A 26,562-nucleotide genomic window follows, 5' to 3' on the forward strand; every position below is an offset into this window, starting at 1 on the left:
TTGGTGAGACAATTGAATTGTTACAAGTTGTAGACATGGCAAAGGGACTTGGATTTGCAAGCTTGTTGTTTTTCTGTCAACACCAAGACATGAAATGCTTCATTTGACTGAGTTTCTGTATTTGGTTTTTACAAGCTGTGAGGGAGAATCATACCTTAAGGGACAAGGAATTAGAGCCTCTTGCCCTTCCAATTGCTGGTTCAAATCCAGCTCAAGTCAGCAGAGAGTTTTAAAATGCTACCATTTCAATGGGTTCTTTGAAGCAGAGAAGGCGGGCCGGCTCTTGAGCCTGCTTTTTAATGTCTATGTTACAAATGTTTCACAATATTGTGTGCTGGGGTTTCTTATATAGGAATACGGAAATTTAGCTCTAGTAACTGGAAACTGTGTCTGAAAACACAAACAACAAACTATTGATTTGTTTTAAAAATATTTTAATTACATTGTAATAAACAACAGAAGTGAAAGCAGGGGTAGGAGGAAAAGAATACAACCAAGGTGCCATTCTCTGGCATAAATTTAATATACACCCATCACTGCTTTCAGGAGAGAGTGTTATTGATTGTACCCCACTAAAAGAGGCCACAAGGCCACCTTTAAAATTAAGGGCCAAGTAAAGAGAAAAGCCATTGCCTGGTGCCTAAAAATAGAAAAAAAGATGGTGCCAAGCATGCCTCCCTGAGGAGAACATTCCACTGAAAAGGCCTTCTGGTGGGGGCACACAAAGAAAGGCTACCTGTATTATCTTCATTATCTGTATTATCATGTTGTCTATAACACATTTTCCAGAATGTGCCTTCACTCCATTCAGCACTCAGGCTCCATATTTGCTGGAACAGATCATTGACCTTCTCTAATTCCTTACAATATTTATTAATTCAGTTAACCTGGCAGTTAGGAAACTGGCCTCGCACCAGGCTAGCCTCTTTGTTTATGAAGCCTTTCTCCAGGGACTCAGGAAAAGATCTTTCACATCACCGCTTTCTGAAACCAGAGATGCCAAGGCTTGAACCTGGGGTCTTCTAGATGCAGATCAAGTGCCCTATCACTGAGCTATATACTCCCTGCCCAATAGTTCAGCAACCACTCATCTTGTCTATGCTACTGTGACCATCAGTACTCTGCAGGTATGAGTTTGTATGTTCTTTGGTTTTGGGAAGGTTCTTCCTCAAAGAAGATATTCTGTCAAAATGTTTTGGGCAGTTGCACTTGTATTATCAAATTCAACAACCTGCACCTGTTTCAGAATGGCTTTCTTTCTTTCTTTGCCCGCCCCCCCCCCCCCAAAAAAAAGAGTAAGCAATGAGAATTGGAGAAGATCAGCAAAATGCAGGAGAGTTGCTTGATTTCATTGGGAATTACTTCTAAATAGGCTTAGGAATGCATTTCTGTACAGTATGTGCTGATGCTGTAGATGAAAAGGGAGTGACAGGGGTGACTGGCCACAAAATTGTAAGGATATATAATCTTGCCTCTTTGCTCATATCAGTATTCTAGGAATTTAGGAGGGAGACACTTGTGTCTGGACTTCCTTGATAATCAGTTTCTTTGCACTCTCTTGTTTTTTTCTATGCTAAGCTTTGCCTTCTGCTGTTAATCTCATGAATAAATGCATGGCTCAGTTTCTGGTTGTGTTGCATTGTACTTCCTGTGGCAGTTAAGCTGGATTTACCTCTCGGAAGATGAACCTTTGGAAGTGTGAATCTCTTATTCTCAGAAGGAATGGCATCAGAAATTTATTATTCAAGGATCCGTTTAATACATTTAGAAGAATCAAGTGGAGAAGCTGCTTCTGGACTCCACTACTTCAAGCAGAAACACGAAGGTGGCATCACCAAATCCTCCTGTAGACTACAACTCACATAACCCCTGGCCATTGGCCATGTTGGCTGGGGCTGATGGGAGTTGGAGTTGGAGGGCCAGAAGGTTCTCCATCCCTGGTCTATACATCTAAAAGAAAATGAACAAATGGGGAGACAGATTCAGTGTGGTCTTCTTCTTCTTAGGACATTTTCCCCTGTTTGTAGGGATGGTTTCTTTTTTCTTCTCCTTACCATGGTGGACATTCCAACACACCACAGTGTCATCACCAGCCTGAAGTGATACAACCCAGGAGAAGCTTTACTACTTGAGTCTGCCCCTAATCTTAATACTAGTATTAATTGAGAGATATTTTATTATTCTTAGAGGTACAGTGTATTTATTGTCTGACTGGGCTCCCCTTCAATAAATTTATCTTTATTTCCAACACATTTCTGGCCACTGATAAATAAATATTCAATACCAGCCAACTCAATAAGTCAGTTCTTTTGTGAATATACAAACAGGAAAGAGCAAAAACTGAGCAGGGAAGCAAGGGAGCTAAACTACTGCGTAATATTTTATAGGATTTTGACAAGCCAGTAGTTGGGCAACATAGACAAATGGCATTAGGAAACTTGTCCAGGGAGTTTGATCTTTTAGCTTATCATTTGTGGATAGGAAACATCATAATTCCTGTCTGTCAGGAATGGCACCTTCTATTATTACCAATATATATGCAAGGGAAATAACAGAAAGATTCCGAACTGCAGAGTGAAAATCTTTTGTCTGGATAGGACTGGGTCCTGCGCTGCTTAGGGTTCAGAGGCACTCTTGGCCTCAAGGCAAATAGTCGCAGTCATGGAAGTTTTACATTAAAGGTAAAGGTAAAGGTACCCCTGCCCGTACGGGCCAGTCTTGACAGACTCTGGGGTTGTGCGCCCATCTCACTTAAGAGGCCAGGGGCCAGCGCTGTCCGAAGACACTTCCGGGTCACGTGGCCAGCGTGACATTGCTGCTCTGGCGAGCCAGAGCTGCACACGGAAACGCCGTTTACCTTCCCACTGGTAAGCGGTCCCTATTTATCTACTTGCACCCGGGGGTGCTTTCGAACTGCTAGGTTGGCAGGCGCTGGGACCGAGCAACGGGAGCGCACCCCGCAGCGGGGATTCGAACCACCGACCTTTCGATCGGCAAGCCCTAGGCGCTGAGGCTTTAACCCACAGCGCCACCCGCGTCCCATAGTTTTACATTAGAGCTACCTAAATGAGGGCTTTAGTGTATGTAATTGACAGACATACCGTATTTTTCGCCCCATAGGACGCACTTTTCCCCCTCCAAAAATGAAGGGGAAATGTGTGTGCGTCCAATGGGGTGAATGCAGGCTTTCGCGAATGCAGGGCTACCCATGCTTCGGGCGAGTGTCTGCAAGCCTTGCGCGCCCGGCAGGAGGTCCCGCTGGGCGCGCGAGGCTTGGGGCGGCAGCCTGCAGCCCGAAGCATGCGGAGCCCTCCGGAGGGTGCCCCGTGCTTCGGACAGGTGTGCGCAAGGCTTGGGGTGGCAGCCGCGGCTGGGGGGGGGAAATAAATTTTTTTTATTCATTCCCCCCCAAAAAAACCCCGAAGTGCGTCCTATGGGCCGGTGCGCCCTACAGGATGAAAAATACGGTACTCAGCAGTTACAATGAGAAGGGGGGGGGGAGAGAGAGAGAGAGTCAAGTGGCACAGCCCACAAAATGGTTCAGATGTACAACTCACCACAGAGATGCAGTGACATAAAGAGCATTTTTGAGAGTTAGTACAAATCGAGAACTCTCATGTTGATGGTTGTGCCATTTAAAGTCTGAATAAAGTCATGAAGTGTGAGCAAACAAAAGGGAAACAGCAACCCTTGCACATGTAGGAAAAAACCCAGGACATGATTCTTACCATACTGCCTTGCCCGGATTTCATTATATGGTTGGTTCCTTTGCCAACATGGCGGGAGTAATTTTCAGCCATTGATTTATCCCCAGTAAGCCATGCTGGGGAAATGGTGAACTTTTATGAAATGTAAACAACCATAAGAAAATTATGCTTCTGGATTGGGAAGCATTGAAGGAAGTAGTACATCAGAAGCTACCTGTGATGGCCTGGGAATCCGATTCAGAGGCTGAACTGGAGGAATCCCAGCCTGCACAGGAGTCCCCACCTCCAGGGCCGGCTGAACTGGGGCAGGGCCTTGATTCTGAAGCGCCTGCACCTGTGCCGGATCCTCAGGAGCAGGCACCAGGTGAATCCACTCTGGCTGCGGAGGTGGTTGAGGACTCAGTGCCTACAGGTGAGTCTCCCCCTGGGTCCAGTAACCCTTCAGCCTCTCCTGAACTGCAGAGGCTCAGGGCAGAGAGGCGAAGGGAACTGGTTTCTCCCAGGAGGAGTGCTCGCCTTAAGGCCAGGAGAGGCGGGTCTCCTGGGGGCCGGGACCGCCCCTGGCCTCAGAGAAGATAAAGGCCAGTCAGCCCGGTCCCAGGTTCCGGGAGCAATGTCGTTGAAGAGCTGTTTTGGCCAGCACCCAATCCGGTTCCCCCAGAGTTTCTGTCCTTGCCCGGCTCCTCACTGTGGACCCCGCTTTGGCCATGGAGGACTCAGGTCCTGGACCTCACCCCATGGTAACCCCCCCCCCCGGACCAGCACACTGCCTTTGACCAAGTCAGAGCATTCAGTCTCTGTACTTTCTACACATCTTTGCAGCAACTGTCCAGGATTTCAGACAGGGAGAGGCGAGTGGGTGAATGGAGATGTTGGTATTGAGGTAGCAAATTGACCGAGGTGAGCCCATATCTGCCTCTGACACCTTTCTTGCTTACCTCCTGTTCAGAATGCTGGGAGCGCCTTGATAACTTTTGCTTTGCCTTACCTGGAGAGCACTATTTTTGCAGGAATTTACGACTTCGAATTGAACATAGTGAATCTGTCACTACCGGTAAATTTTGTCAGTGTTGTGAAGCATCTGAAATCATTGCAGCATGGCTGGAAGATTCAGACATAGTTTGTTGGCTTATTATACCAGCTGCCCCTTAGGACAGTCTAAGGTTTCCTCCCTCCCTCCCTCCCTCCCTCCCTCCCTCCTTCCCCTTCCCCTTTTATTATTTTTATTTTTATTTTAAAAAAAACACATGCAAAAATTGCCTGTGGCACATTCTGCAAGACAGGAAGGAAATGACTTTGCCATGACCTCTCCTGTAGCAGCCCATGCGATAAATAGATCACAAAGGGCTCAAGTGTGTCTTGTATTCAGAGAGAGATGCATTGTTCACATTGCAGACAAAATGTTCCGCCGTTCATTCATATGCTGGCAGTGTGCATTTCCACTCCCCCTCCTCTCTGTTAAAAGTAATAAAAAGGGAAGGAAAGTGTAGCATCACGTACATTACTATTCAAGCTCAGTCAGTGTGGGTAGCTGACGCCTTGCTCACTGAAGCCGTCATGCATGCTCATCTCATTGGAAAAGATGCCTTATTAAAGTGTATCACTAAATAATAAAAAAGAATAGTTGAATAATAACCAAGGATTAATAGGTAGGTCAAGCTGCAGAAGACCAATGAGCTTTCTGGAGGTTGGGTCATGCTTGAGTCTGAGAAGTACAATACTGTTCCTTTTCTTCTGTTTTCTTCACTTGGGAGTGTCTTGCTCCAGGGAAGCACCAGTTTGCAGACCGGAAGGCTTTGTGGAATGCAGTGATGAACAACATGGTCACACAAAAAATGGGTGCTGGCTGTACAAGACAACCTATGAGAGTATTGACATCTTTTGATTTCAGAAGCACTACCCAGCCGGGGCAGCGATAGGGTTTGAAAGTGAAGCTTGAGGAAATCAAATGGACTAGAGATGGAGCCAGGAATGAACAGGTTGACACTTGACAGAATATTCTTGCTCATGGGCTGAAAAACAACAACAACAACAACAACAACAACAACAACAACAACAACAGTAGTATTAGTAGTAGTAGTAGTAATTTATAGCCTGTCCATCTGGTTGGGTTTCCCCAGCCACTCTGGGTGGCTTCCAGCAGAATATTAAAAATAGAATCAAACATTAAAAACTTCTCTGCAGTTTGCAGTTTAGTGGATTTCCAGACCCTAAAGGTTATCTGACAGAACAGATTGGACTGGTAAAACCTTGGCTGGTTGGTCACTCGAATAATATCATTTCAAACAACAATGTGATAATAATAATTGCTTTTATGGTTGATTGCAGTGTAAATTGGGTAATTGGTTCAAAGGAAGTGGTTTCAGGGACCATGTATGTTTGCTTATTTTGATCACTTGTACTTGATCAGTGTTGTTTTTTTTTTAAAAAAAAGATTGCATTTCAAAGATCCTGGACTGCATCCTGAATGGAATAAGGAACACTTATTTATTTATTTATTTATTTATTTATTTATTTCAAGGCTGATCCCTTTAAGACTCTTTGCCAGGTTAGCGTAGTCTGAATGGGAATTCTTCTGAACTGGTGATGAATGCTGTTAGTATATGCCAGTGGGGGAAAATCAGCAATTAAAAATGATTAAGTAAGTTTAAATATTTATCAAGGTAACATTCATTATGCAGAATAATAATATGGTGGAAGCACTTCAGCAGATTTTAATACATTGCCATAGTAACTTGCTCTAATGTTGAAAACAGTTGTACAAAATGCCTTTTATTGGTGCAATATTTGTAATAGGGTGCTTTGCCATTTGTTGCTTTCAACGTGGGTGTCCTTCAGGAGCAATACATGGGAACTGGAATGTGCTTCCAACAGCAGTGAAAATGGGCTCATGGATTTCATTTTTGGATGCTTCATTTGCTTTGAAGATTAGTTTGGGTTTTTTTTTGTTTTTTGCTTTACATCTTTTCTCTCTCTTTTTTCCTAAAGCATAGTACTGCAGCACTGTGATTGCAACATGGATCTTTCTGTCTTATTGCTGTGCATTAGCCTGCCATTTCCTCTATTGCAAGGAACTGGTACAATGTCAACAAGCAGAATAAGCTTCAAGGAGCCCAGCACCTCAGTCCAGATATGGAGAATATACCCATGGAATAAATAAACTTTTTTTGCATGGATCTGTTGCTGCTTTAGCAAGAGCCACATGCTAAACAGTGGTGTGTGTGTGTGTGTGTGTGTGTGTTACTGTTACTACAAAGCCCAATCCAGAAGTCAGTTAAATAATTAGAAATCTATCATGCAAATGAGAGAGGGAACAATGGGACTGGTTGTGTTGTTTGCATTAATTTGTCACTTTGAGATATAAATTGGTCTTGCGATGCTGAATCTCCTTTCTAACAAATGTGTACTGCTATCACTGACCATTGAGCTGGACCAACAAATTTGAGCTTGGTAGATTCCTTTATGAATTTACCTCTTCTGCACTGCTGCACCGATCCGAAATTGACTTAATCACTAGGTTTTGCACTTCCCAGATGTTCCAGTGTTTGAAATGAGTGCAAATACATTTCAAAATACAAAGTTTGGGAGAAGATGCTGAGCAAATGTTTTTAAATATGAATTTTCCTGCAGAATTTTTGAAGTAAAAATTGAAGGTTAATGCGGAACTGAGATGGGATGGACTGATGGGAAATGGACACGGACTGGGAATAAATTGATTTGGCCACCCTTCATTGGGCCTATGTCCACAGAACCATGGCTAATGGGTTGAATCTTGCAGCATCAAGAACTAAATCTATACAGTTGGATAGATTTGGTGAATGGAATGCTGGTTTTGGACCAGGGTGACATGGGTTCTCACTGTGTAGTCTTCAGCAAGTCACTTCTTTAGCAAATCACCTTTGCTGCTCATTGCAGGGGTGGATGGGGGCTGAGCGTGCATAGCAATGTAAACAGAGACTTTGGAGTGGGACTTCGTTTTGCACCTGCTCCCTGTCCAGGGAATCATCTTGTGTAGATCAGGGGTAGCTAATGTAGTGCCCCCAGAGGTTGCTGAACCACAATTCCCACAATTCCTGGTCATTGGCATTGCAGGCTGGGACTGATGGCAGTTGTGATCCAAGAACATCTGAAAGACTCTAGGTTGACTATGGAAGAGAAGAGAGGCAACTCAAGCAGCTGCCATTTTGGGCCACCGGCATGTATCGTTTGTAAGTTCTAGCCAAGCCATTAAGTCACTTCCATCATTCTTGTTTCCTTAAATCACAGGGCCGTGGTAGCTGCAGCTCCAGTCACCTTCCAGTGTTCTTCTCTTGTAGTCAACATGACCAATATCTTGCTGTTTTGGTCTTTCAAAAAATTACTGATAAAGGGAAATGTACGATATTGCAAACAAGGGACACGGGTGGCGCTGTGGGTTAAACCACAGAGCCTAGGGTTTGCCGATCAGAAGGTCAGCGGTTCGAATCCCCATGACAGGGTGAGCTCCCGTTGCTCAGTCCCTGCTCCTGCCAACCGAGCAGTTCCAAAGCACGTCAAAGTGCAAGCAGATAAATAGGTACCGCTCTGGCGGGAAGGTAAATGGTGTTTCCGTGCACTGCTCTGGTTCGCCAGAAGTGGCTTAGTCATGCTGGCCACATCACCCGGAAGCTGTATGCCAGCACCGTAACCCCAGAGTCGTCCACGACTGGACCTAATGGTCAGGGGTCCCTTTACCTTTTTATGATATTGCAAACCCATGCTGTTATCCTCATTATCAAAAGCAGGAGAATACATTCAAAACCAGCAGAGGGCCTATCAGCTGACCACTTCTCCCCTTTTCTTTACAGTAGTGAAGTGTACTCACTAACCTGTTCTTCTGTGAAAATTCCAGACGTCAGTTTGGAAGAGGAGGCAGAGGAGCTGCTCCACAGGAGTCTGGAGGAGGCCTCAATGTTTTCAGTACTTATATATTTCTGTGGGTTCTCAATATTGTTATGGGAAGCAGCAGGGAATGTTTGCAAGGAACTGCGAGCTTTATCTTGATCCGAACATGCCTTTGAAATCTCTTGAACTGTTAGAACTTCAAACTGTTTCTCCTTGTTGCTGTTTTGTCCAGTGCAGTCCCAGGGCTGCTGAAGATGCTATACAACCCTGCTTGAGGTCTGTTCAGAGAGGCATGCGTTTGCACACACATACACATATAGCTGCCGGATAGCTCAGTTGGTAGAGCATTAGATTATTACTCTCAGGCTCATGGGTTCAAGCCCCATGTTGGGCAAAAGATTCCTGCATTGCAGGGGGTTGGCCTAGATGATCCTTGTGGTCCCTTTCCAACTCTGTGATTCTGTGATTCTATAAAGAATCATAGAATGCTGGTTTTGAATGTATTCTTATTGCGCTCATAAATTATATTTGTTGGTTATGTTTTCTTGCACTGGATTGGCCAGTGCAACCACAGATGAAATCCACTGTTCAGATCAGACTGATCCGGTCTACTATTGGTGAATAGTGGTTAGAATATCACTCCCTACTTCCTCTCCTTGTCTTCCTTCATATGGACTGCCCATTGTGTTTAATCTCTACTTTTTCTCTAAACGTGGACCATTACTTATTGACATTGCTGTAGGAAAAATAGCATCATATATTATATAGGGAGAAAGTTACTCCCCCTTTTTTGAATGGTTTCATTGTACAGTACCTCTCAGCACGATGGATCCAAACACATTGTAGCACAAGACAGGTTCCGTGCTGGGTAACGTGACTAATACGACACAGCCTGGTATATTATTAATTCCACATTTCACAGTATGTACGCTTCTGTTGGGAAGAGGAAATCTGTGGGCAATGCTGGGTAGATAATTAACAAGTAAAATAACATGCAGAGGGCTGTCTTAGCTCTAACCCTCCGAAGCAAACAAGTTGTTCAGAACGCCTTTTATTTTTTTGGAGGGGAGGGAATAATGCACTTCTCCTGGCAGGCAAGTGCAAAGTTTTGCTTAAACAAAGAGGAATGTAAAAATGAATTTGGGAGCCCCGAGAATTAGATCTGTCAAGTTAGGCAAGGCCAAATTGAAAGGCATTATTTGGAGATAAACAGCACGTGGATGCAGTGGCATCTGGACCATAAGAAACTTCGTGCAGTTTTGCAGCATTTTTGAGTTTGTATAGCCATATCTCTCTGGCATGGTGGGATATTACACTTTACTGATAGCCTAAGCAAAACGGCATACACTCTTTATGATTATTTTTAGCTGTTGAGGTTTGGGCATTTGGTAAGTAGTTATGGAAATTGCCTTGCACAGCATATAGAAACACTTGAAAATAAGCATTTGGCTTGGGAAAGGAAATCCTCTGCTCTCAGTGTTTGTACATGGTGCTGTTATTTTTAATTGCTGTACTAGAAAAGACACTCATCAAACGACAGTAATGTGTAAGGAAAAATGGGCTATGAAGATGGGCTTTAGCAGAGCTAATGAACAAGCAACAAATCTCACTTCCGTTTCCAGTTGAATGCTGGCTGTGCTCCACCATGTTTCTCCTTGGCCTCTGCTGTCTCATTTTCTTGCCACACTTGTCTCTGTCCATTGCCTAATCCTCCTCCCCCATCATCTCTTTAATCAGTCCTTCTTTCTTACATCCCTAAACTGGTCCTGCCCAAATTCCTTTGTCCTTGCTTCATGTAGAATCATAGAATCATAGAAATGGAGAGTTGGTAGGGACCACGAGGGTCATCTAGTCCAATCCCTGCCATGCAGGAATATTTCACCCAATGTGGGGCTCAGGCACCCACAAGAACTGGGTTGGATATCCATGTCTCGCCTCATATATCTCTGTCCTTTTCCTTTTATTCTTACACTCACTCAACAAAAGCCTATATTTGCTATTTCCTGACATGTTCCCATTTGAAATTGTACGGGCATCTGGCAACATACATACATTCTTAATTTTTTTTATTCTTTGTTTTTTTTAAATCCAAATAATTTTTATTGGTTTTCTTGTAAATACAAGAACAACATATAACTACAGTAACTTGTCCAATGGTACATTCTTGAATAATGGACAGACTGCTTTCTTTGTTGATTTTGTCCCCCATTGTATGGCGAACCCCTAGATTAGGCATAGCCAACATGGTGGTTGTTGGACTCTAGGTGTTGTTGGACTCCCAACTCCCATCAGCCCCAGCCAATGATCAGAAATTATAGGAACTGTAGTCCAAAAATAACTGTTCTTCCCTCTGCCATAGAGATAGTGCATTGCCCAAAAGTGCATGCCCAAGATCTTGTTGTGCTGGCTCCCCACCCCCCTCCCCCGCCGCTTGCCTCTGCCCATAATCATTCCTGATCCTGGTTTCCCATGTTTGATTTACACATGTCATTGCTCTTGCCCAGGGACCTCTCTCATTCTCAGTATCTTCATTAGCACCTACTCTGGACTTATATAAATCCACCAAGGATGCAGAAGTGAGCACAAAATGAACAGTCAGGCTGGTGAAGTTAGGGCTGCCATATGTCCGGGATTTCCTGGACATATCCAGGATTCGCCTGTAGGAAATAGTGTCTGGGCTAAATTTCCAAAAATCAGGAAAATGTCCAGAAAAACCTGGGCGCATGGCAACCGATGTCAGAATTTCCTTCAAAATAGCTCATAAACTTTGCCAATAAATTTCAACAACTTTTGTGTCCTGATTGTCACTTTCTGAAATATGGCAACTGTAGGTGAAGTGCCATCTTGGGGCTGGGTAGGAAGTGGAGATGAATTATATGACTTTGTTTAGTGACCTCTTCCCTTCAGAGAATTATTTTCAGGTGCCTCTTCCCTATTTCTAGACAGTACTTTGACTAAATATCATTTCCAATTAAGGGGAAAGGATGCAATGATTTATTTATTACAATATCGATATCCTACTTCACCGTTAGATGCGGCCAACAACTCACAGGAAAAAGCAATGACGGAATAAAACTTAAAGCCAATAAAGCATCTGATCTGCAAGAGCAAATATCATTAAAAGGCTTTTAAAAATCAAATACCATTTAAAAGCTTTACCTGCCGTCTAAACACAAACTGGGCTCTTGGCGAATGCCAAAGTGGGAAGTTGAGGTACTAGAACTTTTCATTTCTGGTCTTTGTTGCCACTCACTTCTGAAAGTGACTCTTGGTGGCCCCTGAGTAAGCCATCCAAAGAAGATATTAGGTCCTGAAAAGGATGGTGTACTGCTTGGTGATGTCACAAAAGCACTGAGCCTTAATGATCAGACAATCTGTGAAAGGAACATTGGGATTGGTGTACTGGTTGGTACACTGAGCCTCTGAGAGGACACAATTATCTGGTGGCTTGAGGGAGGTTTGTTTGCTGGAGAGTGGACCATTGCTAAGCCTTATGTATGTCTTAGGCTTTGTATGGTAGGTGTAAAAATCCCCCACTTGTAGGCTTTTCTCTAGTAATAAAAATGTCTTCAGCAGCAGGTATGATAAATTCCAGTCTATTGTGGTAATACCTCTACATTTTTTAGACACATTGGCATCACATTAACCATACTTTATCTCCCAAACCACCTCCTACCTCCACCAGCCTAGGTCCAAATTCACTTTGCCAGCTGCTTTACAGACGGAAGTTGTTGCAGTTCTCTTGTTCTCCCCTTCCCCTCTACACTCCTCTTCTCTGTTCCCTGATATCTAAGGTAAAATCTTTGCCCTCAAGAGCCAACGAGGACAATGTGAGAGACTTCCTTCCATCCCTTTTAATTTACAGTGGTACCTCGGGTTACAAACACTTCACGTTACAGACTCCACTAACCCAGAAATAGTACCTCGAGTTAAGAACTTTGCTTCAGGATGAGAACAGAAATCATGCGGCGGTGGTGTGGCAGCAGCGGGAGGCCCCATTAGCTAAAGGGATACCTCAGGTTAAGAACAGTTTCAGGTTAAGAATGGATCTCCGGAACAAATTAAGTTCTTAACCAGAGGTACCACTGTAATGGTGTGTTCTTGGGGCAGTCACTTTCAGAGCATTGCCATTTCTCCAGCTCAGTCTGTAGCATAAAGGAGGGAGGGGAGTGTCGGTTTGGGGGACCAGTGAGGTCTGAGTGGGCAAGAGGGGATTTCTTTTGGGGCTTGAATTAGAATCCAAATTGGAGAAGAAACTGACTTAGGTAAGACAAGCATCATGAATGAGCTCCTGCGACCTGTGCTTCTGAGCCTAAAAAATATGAACTTCTTTGGCATCACTAGTTTGTGTAAAAAAATAATTTTGTTCCTTAAATTCTCAGCTGAAGTAGATTCAGTGCTGGGGAAGACTATAGCTGTGTAGAAAAAGGCATTATCTAGAAGCGTACTGCAATAGAAGAATAAAACAGGTGAAATTCTCCCTATGTAACATTTAAATTCAGCATAACTATTGATGCCCCATGCTCAGTTAATACAGGATGAGATGGAACACATTTAAACAGAAGGAGAATTTGTGGTTGATATACAATACAGTGTCTGTGGAGATATAAGTAGGAGAACCATTTTAGAATATTGTAAAAAAGTGAATAAATGAAACTGCCATCATTTATTCAAAAGCAATTTCTTCACTTTTTGTGCAGCACATAAAGATGTTGTCAGCAAGTTGGGATTTTTACAACATCCTTTAAACAGATCCTGAAGCTTGTTCTTGCAGTTTGAATAGTATTTTATTTTAGCACTAATATATGATATGCATTGAAATACCATAAGTCATCTTGAGCCTATGGGGTGGGACATGGAATAAATACTGTACATATATTTACATCAGAGGTAGTGAATGTGCATAATTAAAAACCAAAAATAATATATATTTAAGAGCATTACTTGCGGTTAGCTGTGTGGCTCATAACATCAGTATCACATTGCTTTTCAATTTTTTAGTTTAACAGTGATTACATATTTTTGTCATACAAATGTCCTTACTAAGGTACTGTCAGATTGAATGAACAGAAGTAAGCAGCCCCCTCAATATGTTTTGAAATAGCAAGACCTAATTTAGGATACACCCCACCCACCTGTCAAAAAAGCCTAGTCTCCTGGCTAGATCCAGTTGCCCACCTTGGGTTAGTATAATGCATTGGGAAATGCCTTGTTGGAAAGAAATATCTTTTTACTATATTGTTTTGCTAGTCTGTGTCACAGGGTTGTTGCCTTTGTAAGCATAGCTGTATTGTTTCAGAAAAGGGTTTTTTTTTTGGGGGGGGGCAGATGGCGACTCCAAAATGCACAGTATTTTTATTAGGACCAGCCAAAGTTAGCAGCAGGCTCTTGGTTTCTCCAGAGCTCTTCATTGGACAAGATATGACCCAAAACAAGAGGTGGAGCAATGAGGAAGAACCAAAACTGAATACAGCACAAATATGACTGCAGCTTTTAGACTCTGATCCAAGATGGAGATTGCAGACTGAATCGGGCCACCGGGTCACTCTCCCCTAAGCTCATTATAATCACCACTCGATTCCCTCAACCTGTGTTCTGACTCTTTTTTTTACCCTTTGTCCCTTCTGCAATGCCTTCGCTTTTCTGTTGAGCAACGCCTTAGCATGCAGCGAGTGTAACGCGAGAGAATTTTGGTACTGCAGCGAGTGCCAACAGGAACAGGTTTTACTTTACACTTGGCTGCAGCTCCTGGCACTGCTGCGGTGCAGATGGCAGCACATACGAGCATGGTGCCTGAAGCAAGGACTGTCATGAGCTGCCTATAGCCTCCGGATTGCACCTTTGGCTACCCTTTTCCTTAACCAATAAAGAACTTAACGACATCCGTAGGCTGCTGTTGCTGGGAATTGGTTTGCCCACTTACATGACTCAAAGGGCCTCCTTGCCACTGGCCCCAGTTGCGGAGTCAATAGTTTTCGGTGGTCATGGTAGCTGAACAACCATCACACCTCTAGCTACATCACTGTGTTGCCAGACGAAATGGGGAGGCTCAATATCCAATGCCTGGCAGTGTGGATATATAAACACCCCATTCTGGCAGCTGCCTATCTGGTGCCTTTTCACACATAGCAAACTCTATGTATAAAAGAATCCTCTTTGAAGAAGGAATAATGTGTCGCTTTCTCAAAACATCTGCCTTTGTATAAACACATTGAATAAAGGTGTGATCCTTTTTAATAGTTCTGCTTTAACTTGGGTGGATGGCATTGGATTTGTCCTGATCGTCACCATCTCTAGATGAGTGAAGATTTGGCAGGAGTTTAAGACATGCAGGGTATTTCTTGATTTGCTCCTGGGACATAGTCAGTGGTAGGGGCCGTGGGAGTGGTTGCCCTGGGCGCAAAATTATTAGGGGTACAAAGTTTCAATACCCAGTGTTGCCTCAATACAGATGTGTGCTTCTGTGGCTGCGCTCTGTTGAAAACGGCTTCTCCGTGCAAACCAGGAAGTAAACTCTCCAGACAACAGAATGACTCTTTTCTTATCTTTGCAGCTGCAATCTCCTAGGTGACATGGATGCTGTTAAGCAGTTGAATGTGCATGTGTACACCATCCATTTCCCTCTGTATAACCCCCACCATGCAGCCCTGGGCTCTGGCAACCCATGCTATGTTAGATTTGGCTCCTCTGGAGTGATAGTGGGAAAAGGAGCAGAGAGGGAGGGCTTGGTGAATGCACTTTGTGGTTAGCAAGAGCCAATCTCCCTGTTGATCCAGCCACTGAGCAAGACTGGTTGGGAAGTTTTTATAGGGCGTGACAGTCCTTCCTCCCTGCCATGGAACAGAGGAAGTCAGTGAATGCCCCACAATCTCACTGAACTGTCCAACCACCCCCTAGGACTGCAAGTGCCACCAGCTAAGGAGCAGAGGATGGAACTGGTTGGCACCTGTGGGCTACTGATGGGTGTGGGTGGCGCTGTGGTCTAAACCACTGAGCCTCTTAGGCTTGACAATCGGAAGGTCAGCGGTTGAAATCCACGCAACGGAGCAAGCTCCCGTTGCTCTGTCCTTGCTTCTGCCAACCAAGCAGTTTGAAAGCATGCCAATGCAAGTAGTTAAATAGGTACCTCTGCGGCAGGAAAGTAAATGGTGTTTCTGTGCGCTCTGGTTTCTGTCATGGTGTCCCATTGCCCCAGAAGTGGTTTAGTCATGATCTGGAAAGCTGTCTGTGGACAAACGCCAGCTCCCTCGGCCTGAAAGTGAGATGAGCACTGCAACCCCATGGTTGCCTTTGACTGGACTTAACTATCCAGGGGTCCTTTAACTTTACCTTTACCTTTAACTGCAGACCCATGGCACTGATGAATTTCATCTCAGCCTTTCTTGCAACTAGTTATCCCAGTGCAAACCTTTCTCTTTTTTCTGAGCTAACTTTTCCAGAACTGTATCAAGAACCTCTCCTAAGCACCAGCTTCAAAACAACTGTCAGGAGGAGGATAAATTCCATTGGCAGAGTGCCCAGGAAGAACCAGTGGATACAGAATCAAATGAAACAGCAGGATTAGAAATGCATTAAACAACTTCCAAGAAATGACTCTATCCTTATAATGATCAGAGAGTAGTGGTGGAATACCAATTCAAGATGCATATTCTGATCAGCTTTTTAAAAATCTTTTTTTAAAAAAAAATGCAGAAATGGAGTTGGTTTAGTAATGTCCGCGAGGAGCTGTACTGCTGGAGCACAAGCGTCAATGTAAAAAGAAAAATAAAGAGCTGTATAACTGACAACCATGTAATTTGATTATGTCGTGGCTGTGTAGTGCCATATAAAAGCATAAGATAAACACTACTTGAAAGTGGGGTGATGAACTAGTGCCCACTTTATACAACAACAGGAGGCTGTGAAGAAATGTAGCTGAAGGCCATTGGGGAACGTGAAGTATAGAAAGCACAAAGAATGAGCGGGCACTCGAAGTAGGAAGAAATGTTTTTAATTTTAAAACAGCCGGTTTTGCATTATGTGCAATAGAAATGCGAGAGGAAAGCAAATTCTAAGGGTGCTGGAACGTACATTGGTCTCTTAAACTTGGTCCTCTCAATAATCTCTAGTGAGGGTTAACAGAAGGAGAGGAGATATGATAGCCATATTAAATAGCTAAAGGGTTGTCGCATGGAAGATGGAGCAAGCTTGTTTTCTCCTGCTGTGGACCCATACCAATGGGTTCAAGTGACAAGGAAGGAGATTCCATCAGAAAGAATGGTGAGTGGTGTTTGACAGTGGAACGAACTCCCTCAGAAAGTGGTGACTCTCCTTCATTGGATGTTTTTAAGGAGAGGTTGGATGGCCAACTGTCATGGATGCTTTAGCTGAGATTCTGGCATCACAGGGGGTAGAACTTGATGACCCTTGGGGTCCCTTCTAACTCTATGTTTCTAGGAGGGGTGTGTTGTTGAGATGGTGGTGGTGGTGATGATGAAGCTTCTGGTGGGGATTGCAGTTGAGACAATCACAGAGGGGCCTTCCGGCTGCCATTGCTAGAACTCCTCTGATTCTAGAGTGGGGCAGAGCTGTCAAAAGGGTCTAGGCCAAGAAGAAGGGGATCTTTTTTCATACCAGGGCTGGGCAGAGCCAAAAGAAAATGTGGATGGTGCAATGAATGCGAACTTTACCTTTCTACAGTAAGCTATTTTCCACCCTCTGAATCCTCCATCCAGACAAGCAAAGGCATCACCAGGAGCACAAGCAAAACCACTCATGAAAGGTGCAAAATAGGTCTGGTGAACAGCATGCCTGAGCAGAGGTGGCGTGACTGGAGAATGGTGTGGCATTGGGGAGAGTCCTGAGGGTCATATAGAGATGCTTATTGGGCCACCTTTACCCTCTGTGCCTATGGTTCTCCACCCCTGGTCCAGGCACTTGGGAATAGACAAATCAGATGTCCAGAAGAGCTATAGACCAAGAGAAGCAAAGGAGTCTCAGAAATTATGAATAAACATAGGCTGGCTCAGATGAGTTGTGAAGAAAGAAGACCAGACTGAGAAGAAAACTGGCAGAGAGAATGGACAAAGAGGAGAGAATTGTTGTTGTTGTTGTTAAAATTTATATACCCGGAGGTCTCAGAGCAGTTGACAGAAAAGATCAACATAAAAACCGCAATATATATAATCAAAATAAAAACAACAAAATAGGTTGTGTGAACAGGTGCTGCAAAGGTGTGGAAGGCTGAAACTTGCATATATACTCAAAATAACACACAATTTCTTTGGCAGCAGGGCTCTGCCAGTTCCTTTGCTCTTCTCATCTCCCACAGAATATAAAACAGGAAACATCTTGGTAGGGGAGGCAGGCTAAAATAAATTTTCAACAGACTTGTTCCAAAAAATTTTTTTAGGGAATCAATAGTGGGAGTACAGTTAGAAGAAATTATTGACAAGTTACTAATGAGTCTTTCAACATTATTTGGCCTAGAGGAACATATTATGGTAGCAATGATGATCTGAATGCATATCATATTAAAGAAAGCTATAATGATCTTTATAGATTCCAAACAGATTTACAAATAGGCATCATCTGGAATTCAGGCTTCCTTGTAGTTTGCACTATATATATATATATATATATATATGAAAAGTGCTGATCGATAATACAACAAGCCAGCCAGCCATTCTTCAAAACAAGTCATAAAGAAATCAGGATACTTCCTGAGAAAATTGGTTTCTGTTTCAGTTGCTTAAGATATAACTTCCTTTGAGAAATAGTTATGACAGGTTCACCTGATTGCTCCCCTCTACAAGGTCACCTTTGCAGTTATTGGAGAAGGGAGATCTGTGGAGCTTGGGTGTGAAAGAAGGATTCAACACTCTGGTTGTTCACATCTTGGCTCTGACATTTTCTGAAGAATCTGACAACTGTTAATGATTCCAAGTTTCCCCATGACTCACTGTAGCAATTAGATTTCTTGAAGGGCCAGTTTGTGAACCAAGTCAGGGGCAGAGGACCAAAGCCATGACGTCCCACCCATACAAAAGGTCTCTCCACGCCCACATCTTCTGCCTCTGGGCTGCCAACTTGGAAGCCTTTGCAATACCCCTGAGAGAACTGAATTTGACCTTGGGAACTCCAGCCACCACCCCACAGCTAGAATAAAAACTGAAGTCTAGACTGTATGTTTCCCAGTTCATCGTATCTCTGAGAGTGACATTTCTTTAGAAATAACAGTCACTGTAGTGAAATGGAGCCCCAAATGTATGGATGTGCTTCTAGAAACATGGCCACCTCTCTTTATTTTTGTGGAATAAAGGAAAAAAAAAAGTTCAAGAAACTGGAATAATTGCAATATATATCCATTGTGCATAAAGAAGGTGGGAGTTAAAGCAAAGAGCTCTTGATGATGAGTGGGGGGGGGGTTGCAGAGATGGTGTCAGGGTTCATTGGTACCCACACCTAGAACTGGGGTCTCAGAGGAGGAGCAGGACCCCCTCCCCACCCATAGTCTTATGCTGCCAGGATGCTTGGGGAGCCATCAGATCCAGATGTCCCCACCCTAGATCTGCCCACCATTCCTGCCATGTCAGGGCCACAGGAATAGAGGAGATGGTAGACTAGACAAGAGCTCCAGGGCTTGAGGTTCCCCACCCCGTAGGAAGTTATGGGGACAAGTGAGTTGTGTCAAAGGCTTCACAGAAAAGGTGGGCTCTGAATGATCATGGCCCAACCCTCCATATGTGCATGTGTTGGACCCCAGTCTGACCTTTCAACATATTGAGTATTTGTGTCGGTGCATTCTTGTAGCCATTCGAGCACAGAAATTAGACCCAACCTACATACGACCATCAATGTATGTCTTTCAGTTGCACGCAAGTAGCAGTGTGTATGTGACAAAACTCCAGGCGTCAACAGTGGATTTTGATCTCCCCCACTGCTATCTTGATAGGCACTCCCCCATTGATATTTACATTCAGAAGGAAGCCACTTCTAGCACCTATGGAAGCTCCCCGCACGGAGGCAACTAGCAGCTCCTGTGTTTTCTTTCACTGGGGCCACAGCTAGATGAATACAGAGTTGAAAATCCCTTTCCCTTTCCAGTCCTTAGCCTGCTGCTCCTCCCCAATTTGCTCTTTCCATTTCTTTACTTAGCATCAGATGTAGTTTGACCCTCACATGCTAAATCAGCAAGTACAGGCCACATACTATGGCCTTGTAGTTATCTGTCAGAGGTAGTATGCCTCCGGATATCAGTTGCTGGGAATCACAAGTGTGGAAAATGCTGCTAGATTCAGGTCCTACTTTATGGATTTCCCATAGGCATCTGGTTGGCCAGTGTGAGAACTGGGTCCTGGATGAGATGGGCCTTTTGTCTGATCAAGTCTGACTCTTCTGCCATACTTAGCCTTGATCCATAAGAAGCCACATTTCAGCAACCATAATGTGCTGGCCCTTTTGAAAGCATGGATTTCTTCCTATATGGTTGACTCAAAGGGTCTGGCCTGGTTCGGGTTCCCAGACATTTGCAGCCATGTGTCCGTCTTCCTTGCATATGCACTTGAAAACGTTTTAGGACAGAAATAGAGGGCAGAGCTCGGGTGCCTTTGGCAATCAATACATTCTTTCACCTTGGTTAAGAAGGCACAACAGCATTTCTCCCTTTACATCCCAAGAATTAAAAACCCCAAAGAAATAAACTAACATGAGGTCAATGTGAGGTGATTGTTAAAAAGTCAAAATGCCTCCAGTTTGCACTCATCCCTCCAAATGTGGATACTGTGTGTGCCCTACTTCTAAAACAATTATACTTTGAGCAATTGAAGCTTGCATACTGGAAGCCCAAAAAATTGTCAGTAACACCACCTCTTCCTCTTCTTTCTCTCTTTCTCTCTCCCTCCTCTCAACATTTCCTTGGGGTCAGTTTGAGGCCTTGGATTTCTTTCCGTTAATTTATAGCACTCATATCACTATATGAATTAGTATTGCTTTTGTCTTTTGGCTAATGACTGTGGAATATGACAAAAGAGGGTAATGGTAGCAAGAAAGCATTTATTGGTTTAGGCAGCACAAAAGAGGATCATCTTATTCAAGGGGGTGCAAATAATCTTGTCGTTACTGTGCAGCGAGCAGAAGGCAGAGGGTGAGAATTTGGAAGAGTACGTGACATGTTTGCCACAAATGCTCGAAAGGCAGGGTGTTTTTCCCTTAGCTGTTTTAAGAATCATTAATCTGGGATTTATTTATAGCTGTCAAGATTGGTTTCTTGCAACAAATATTTATGCAAAGAGAGTCGCCAAGCAAAGGGTGTTGGGAGCACTTTGCAAAGATGAGATTAAAGCTTCAAACCAACAAGAGACTGTTTATCTCCTGGGTAGCTCAGATGAAGCCTGTTGTGGCTACCCAAGTGAATAACTTCAAGGATAATTTTTGAAAGCCACATTAGGGCAATACTTTTATTGTTGTTGTTGGCATTCATCAGTCTCAAGGGACAATGAAGTGTGCCTCTGGGGTGAAGTCAAACCTCTGGAGAAACACAGCACCTGCTATGGTGGCAGAGACTGGTAACTTGTAACTGCTGCTTCCCATGTTGTTGTTTTTGCTGCTTTATAGTAGCACCAAAGTGACCTCTCCAGGGCGCAAGCTCTATATGGAGTTCCTGGGCTGCTTAGGTGACAATTGGCTTTGCTGATGTGGTCCAAAGGAAAGCAGAGCAATGCATTTGGCACTAGTTTGGCTGCAGAAGTTGCTGGAAGGAGTTGTACAAGACCGTCTTAGGGACTCCACTATGTATTACAAAATATTGCACAAATACACAGTTATATATAAAAAGGTTACAGTAATACAAAGTTACTAATATGTAATCTATAAAGTGATATCAATTCATTTTCCTTCTCTCACACCATCCGGATTCTCATCCAGAATCCAAACAAACTCTCAGCTTGCCCACAAAAGTCTCTCAGTGAGAAGAGTTCCTGGAGATAGTGAACATCACCCTAGCCTCTTCCTCTAGACTTGCTTTTTATGGAGATGCTCAAGATGGAGGGTACTTCTTCAGGTTGCCCACAGCTGTGTCCCATTCAGCTGCACTCGCCACACCCAGTTCTAGGTGAGGTAGATTTGTTGAGTTTCCCAGGGGTGCAAAAGTTGGGGGAAAGGGCCCCCTCTACTCACAGCTCTTTCTTCACCCTCTTTCATCTCCTCCTCTAGCTACCCTGGGCTCTAATGCTGTTACCCCACCCAACAGGAAACAGTTACCATGATGTCAAGTGACCTTTTGTGCCTACAAGAGACCTGCAGAGCTTCCCATGACCCCACAACCCACTGACTGTCAGGGCTTCAAAAGCCCCTTACACTATCTTGCGGAGCACTTTGCATAGCGCTTTACAGACACTGCCAAGCCCCTTTTCAGCTAAGCCAAGCTTTTACTGGCCCCACAACTGATGTCACATCTGAGGTCTGGTGTAGGACAAGCAGGCATGGCTTGGCCTGGAATTCTAACTAGGGCTGTGGGCTGGAAGATCCCCACCCCCTGGACTAGATGAATGAGAAATGTCTTGAACCAACTTTATTCTGCATAGCTTCTCATGCAAACTTGTGCAACAATTTCTATGCCTATGGGACAGTTTGGGCTGCATGACTTTAGGGCAATCCTTAGATTACCAAATTTTTAATACCAAAAGAATATCTCTAAATTATAAATTCTATCAATACATTCCCTGCCTGCATTGTTTGGGTTTTTTTGGGGTGTGTGTGTCTGTCTGTTATTTACCACAGATAGTTCAGGTGCAGGGAGGTGACCCGGATGCAACAGGTAGACAAGAGAGCGCTGCATGGTACTCATCTAGACTGGGAATGGTGGGGGAGAGAAGGAAGGATGGGGTAACCATGATTTGATAAGACTCTTGTCTTTGCTCTTCTGCTGTCATCTCGGACACAGCAATAGCAAGAGAAATCAATAAGGCATACCTACGGTAAGACACTCAATCATCTTTGTAATGTGTTTTGAGATCAGTGGATGAAATAGACATATACTGCGTTAGGAATCATCCATCTATCTATCAACATCTGCCACACACTTAAAAAGGAAAAAAAGGATCTCAACAGGGTCGTTTGTAACAGAAACCTAAAAGTATTCTCCTCCTGAAAATACAATTAAAAGCGACAAAGGAACAGAGCTTTGAAGTGAAAAATGTGCAGGTCTATTTCTTGTAATTCACTGAGCCTTGTTCCTGGCTAGGGGTGGTGATGGAATTCACTGCAAGAAGACCAAACATTGAATTGGCCCCTGTAGTCTACTCGTCTGCTCTGTTTGCAAAGTGGTCTTTCTTTCAGTGACTAATGCGGATTTCCCTGATGCTGGTTTGTTTGTTTTTAGAATAATGTGAATATGATGATATTTGTTCCAAAACAATTTAGTCAGCTACCATCATCATCAGTGTTTAGAAACATAGATTTGTAGAGTAGGAAGGGCCCACAAGGGCCATCTAGTTTCAACCACCGTGATGGAAGAATCTTTTGCCCAATATTGGGTTGAACCCACAACCTTGAAATTAAGAGTCTCATGTTCTACCGAATTAGCTATCCCAGCTGTCAAATTTGATCTTAACCATCTTCTAACTGGGTACCACTGAAATGTGCATTCACTTCAACCAGTCTTGATTCGCAATTGAGGTCATTAGGTTAGCCATTAACCACCATTAACTTTCACTGTTTTATTGGTAACCTTTCTCTCACTCCCCCCCCACCTCCACCCCGCCATGTGACATTGCCAAATGCACACAGAAAGCACAGTCATTATGTCTTAAGGTGAACCTTTGATATTTATTAATGTAACAAAAATGGGCCTTACTTGTATTTCCTGAGTGTTAAAATATGAGTCAGATGCATGTATTTTTGGAGTAACATTATTTATAAAAACTTTATAATAAATGGCTAGTTTTCCTATTACCCTTCTTATGCTTATTACTTATTACTTATCATTATTCATCCATGCAAAAATGCTGACTACATCTTTTTGTTCTTTTGAGTGGGGTAGTGGGTGTGTGGGTTGTGGGTGTGGGTGGGTGTGCGTGTGGTTTGAGATCATAAGTACACCCTGCAAACTATGCCTTGAATAATGGGAACTTTTTTGGGGGGTGGGGTGGGGATATATGCTTGACAGTACAGTGGTACCTCGGGTTAAGAAATAAATTCGTTCTGGAGGTCCGTTCTTAACCTGAAACTGTTCTTAACCTGAAGCACCACTTTAGCTAATGGGGCCTCCTGCTGCTGCTGTGCTGCCAGAGCACGATTTCTGTTCTCATCCTGAAGCAAAGTTCTTAACCTGAAGCACTATTTCTGGGTTAGCGGAGTCTGTAACCTGAAGCGTCTGTAACCTGAAACGTATGTAACCCAAGGTACCACTGTATAAGTTGTTAAAATGCTAGCTAGATGACAAGAGAAACAGTAACTCTGTGTGTGTGCGTGTGCGTGTGTGCATTTGTGTGCAGAGGGTGTCCATCGCCTCCTGATTCTCTCTTGAACAGATAGCAACCCTGATGTAAGATGCATACTTCAGTGGGCAATTACCAGCTCATTCAGTTTTTAGCCAGCCCTGAAATCGTCATTAAAAAAGTAAACAATGGTGTTATTTTCTAAAAGCTGAAGGACTGGATCAGGAAGAAGTTAAAAATAGCTAAGTTGAAACTGAAGTGAAATGGTATGGGTGATGAGTCAGTTGAATCATACTGAACCAGTCGCAAAAATCTGATTGCATCCCTATTTCTGGCATGCAGGAATCATGTGTAAGACAAGTTCTTTCTATATGAGAGAAAGAGACAGACAGACAGACACAGAGAGAGCCAGAAAAAGGATGCAAGTGGAAATTAGATGTGAGGCTTCCACTACATTGTTAAAATGGGCACAGATTTAAGATGGGAGAGAATCCTGGCGGTTGCTCAAAAGCTTTTCTTTGGCGCATATTACTTATTAGAGACTTCTAAATTAGAATGTAAGGCCTGATGATGGGAGAGCTAGAGTCTAATATGGGGCTTCAGAGAATGACTTCAAGGAGGAAGGGCTTGTCATGCTTAGAAGACGGAGAATGTATTGTCTTCAAAGGAAGACCTATGAATCCTGATGAAAGTCTTCTTGACCATGAAGGCATTGAACCAGGCCCAAGTTCAACAGCAGAAGGATCCGACCCCCTAGGGCTTATCTCCTAAAAACACACCATTAACTGCAGCTAAATGCCTCCATGCAGATAAGCAAAATGCTGGATCACTGAGCAATGTGCTAATATGTGGGAACCAGCCCTTTCACAATGATAAATGCTCCAAATATTTTCACCAGTTGTTATTCTCATAAGGGATTGCCAAGGAGTAAATTCTGGAAGACAAAAAGTTGCCTTAAACCAGGACTAGCTAAGCATTGGCCTTCCAGATGTTTGAAGACTTCTACAGCTCCCGTTATCCTGACCCTTATCTATGTCCAACATATCTGGGCAGCCACAGCTTAGCAACCACTGCTTTAAACAGAGTCTATTGGTCCATCTAGCTCAGTATGTCCTACACTGGTTGACAGTGGTTTGTCTGGATTCCAGACAGGAGTCTTTCTCAGACCTACTGGGAGATGTCTGGATCGAATTGAATTGGGGACCAGTACTCTATCACTGAGCTATGGTCTTTTCCCTGAGTTGTAGGCATCTCTATGACCTTTGCAGTGCAAGCAAGAGATTTATGCAGGATGATAGTTGCTGTGCGGTTGAGTAATCTCTGGCTGTCTTTGATGTGCCTAATGAAAGTGGTGACCTAACTTGTGGATTGGCCTGGTGCCATTTGTAGCATATGGCCCTCCAGGCCTTGAATATAGGACAGTCAAAAGATCATTCAGGAGCCAGCAAATCTTTGAACGGAGACTTCTCCAATTCAGCAGTGGCCAAAGCATTGGCTGCGTGTTGTCAAATGGTTAACAGGATATGCCCCAACTTCTCTAGCTCATAGCAGGATTAACTTTGAAAATCAAAGCAAGACTTTGGAGTGCACTTAGCTCAGAGGTCAGGGGAATCTGGATTTGTGCACACTCTTTTGTAGAATTGGCTAAAAATCATTTTGTGGGATTACAGTTTCTATTAAATAGAATGGGTATTTGGGAAACACGTTTGCTTCAATAATAATAATAATAATGAAGGAAACTCTAATGTTTCCTGATACTTAACTTCATTAAAACCCAGTTGCAGCATCCCCAACTCGACAAGGTTACTTTATGACCCATATTACTGATTAGTCCGATTCATAATTAATTTTAATATGAGCACTTGCATAGCCCAATTGGCTGGAGTCCAGGCAAGGTTTCCTATGACCTGAGAGGTTACTGACTACCAGATGTTGTACAGTTGGAGTAAAATGAGCTGGTACTTTCAATCCAGTGCCTCTTGGCAGGTTAAGCATTTACCTTGGGACAAGAATGGTCAGGAAATAATTGGTTACTTGAGCGGGGTGACAGCATGGCAGTGGTGGGTGTGGCCACCCCACACGCTTACTCTCTCTCACACACAGGACATATGCAGGCAAACACACCCCTCAACTGATCGACACAGTTCAGCTGAGATGGGGGAGCAGTTATCACCCCACTCACCAAATGCTCAATCTGGTGACTGGCAAGAGAGACACACTGAGTTGGGCAGAGGGGTTTGAACCTCTCGGCTCTCCCTTGCACACTGTCTATGCTGCTGGGGGGGGGGCTTGAGAACCCCTAAAAAATTGTTGCTAGCTGCCTCTTGTCAACTGCCCCTTGACATAAATGACTGAAGCACACAGAGCCGACCCACCCATTAGGCAGGGGGAAGAAGCTACCTCAGGTGGCCAATGTGCAAAAGGCAGTGTCCCAGCTGCCCAGTGTGTGGCATTGCTGCTCATCTTCCCTGCCACTGGTGTGGAGAAGAAAAGCAGTAAAACTTTGCGGAAAACCCCCGCTGAGTTCGGCAAGAGGGAGGTGTTCCAGCTTGTGGTGTTGCTGCTTGTCTTCCTCG

The 26,562-nt window shown here is 43.7% G+C and overlaps 1 protein-coding gene and 2 long non-coding RNA genes across 9 annotated transcripts in view; 2 read left to right on the forward strand and 1 right to left on the reverse strand.

Moving 5' to 3' along the window:
- GRID1 (glutamate ionotropic receptor delta type subunit 1) overlaps positions 1-26,562 on the forward strand; it is a 703,469-nt gene that overhangs the window by 135,964 nt on the left and 540,943 nt on the right. The gene's annotated exons all lie outside the window — the stretch shown is intronic.
- LOC310844542 lies at positions 418-11,916 on the reverse strand. 2 transcript variants are annotated; one of them, XR_014564175.1, is made up of 4 exons: positions 11,730-11,916; positions 9,385-9,503; positions 5,208-5,310; positions 418-1,950 (listed from the first exon to the last, which is right to left on the reverse strand). It is a non-coding gene; the product is annotated as an uncharacterized lncRNA (long non-coding RNA). The 2 variants fall into 2 exon arrangements; XR_014564174.1 differs by lacking the exon at positions 5,208-5,310.
- Positions 1,973-3,917, forward strand: LOC310844543. Its single transcript, XR_014564176.1, has 3 exons — positions 1,973-2,681; positions 3,059-3,102; positions 3,476-3,917. It is a non-coding gene; the product is annotated as an uncharacterized lncRNA (long non-coding RNA).

This window comes from Podarcis gaigeae, assembly GCF_964106915.1.
Source record: "Podarcis gaigeae genome assembly, chromosome: 5".
NCBI lineage: Eukaryota > Metazoa > Chordata > Lepidosauria > Squamata > Lacertidae > Podarcis > Podarcis gaigeae.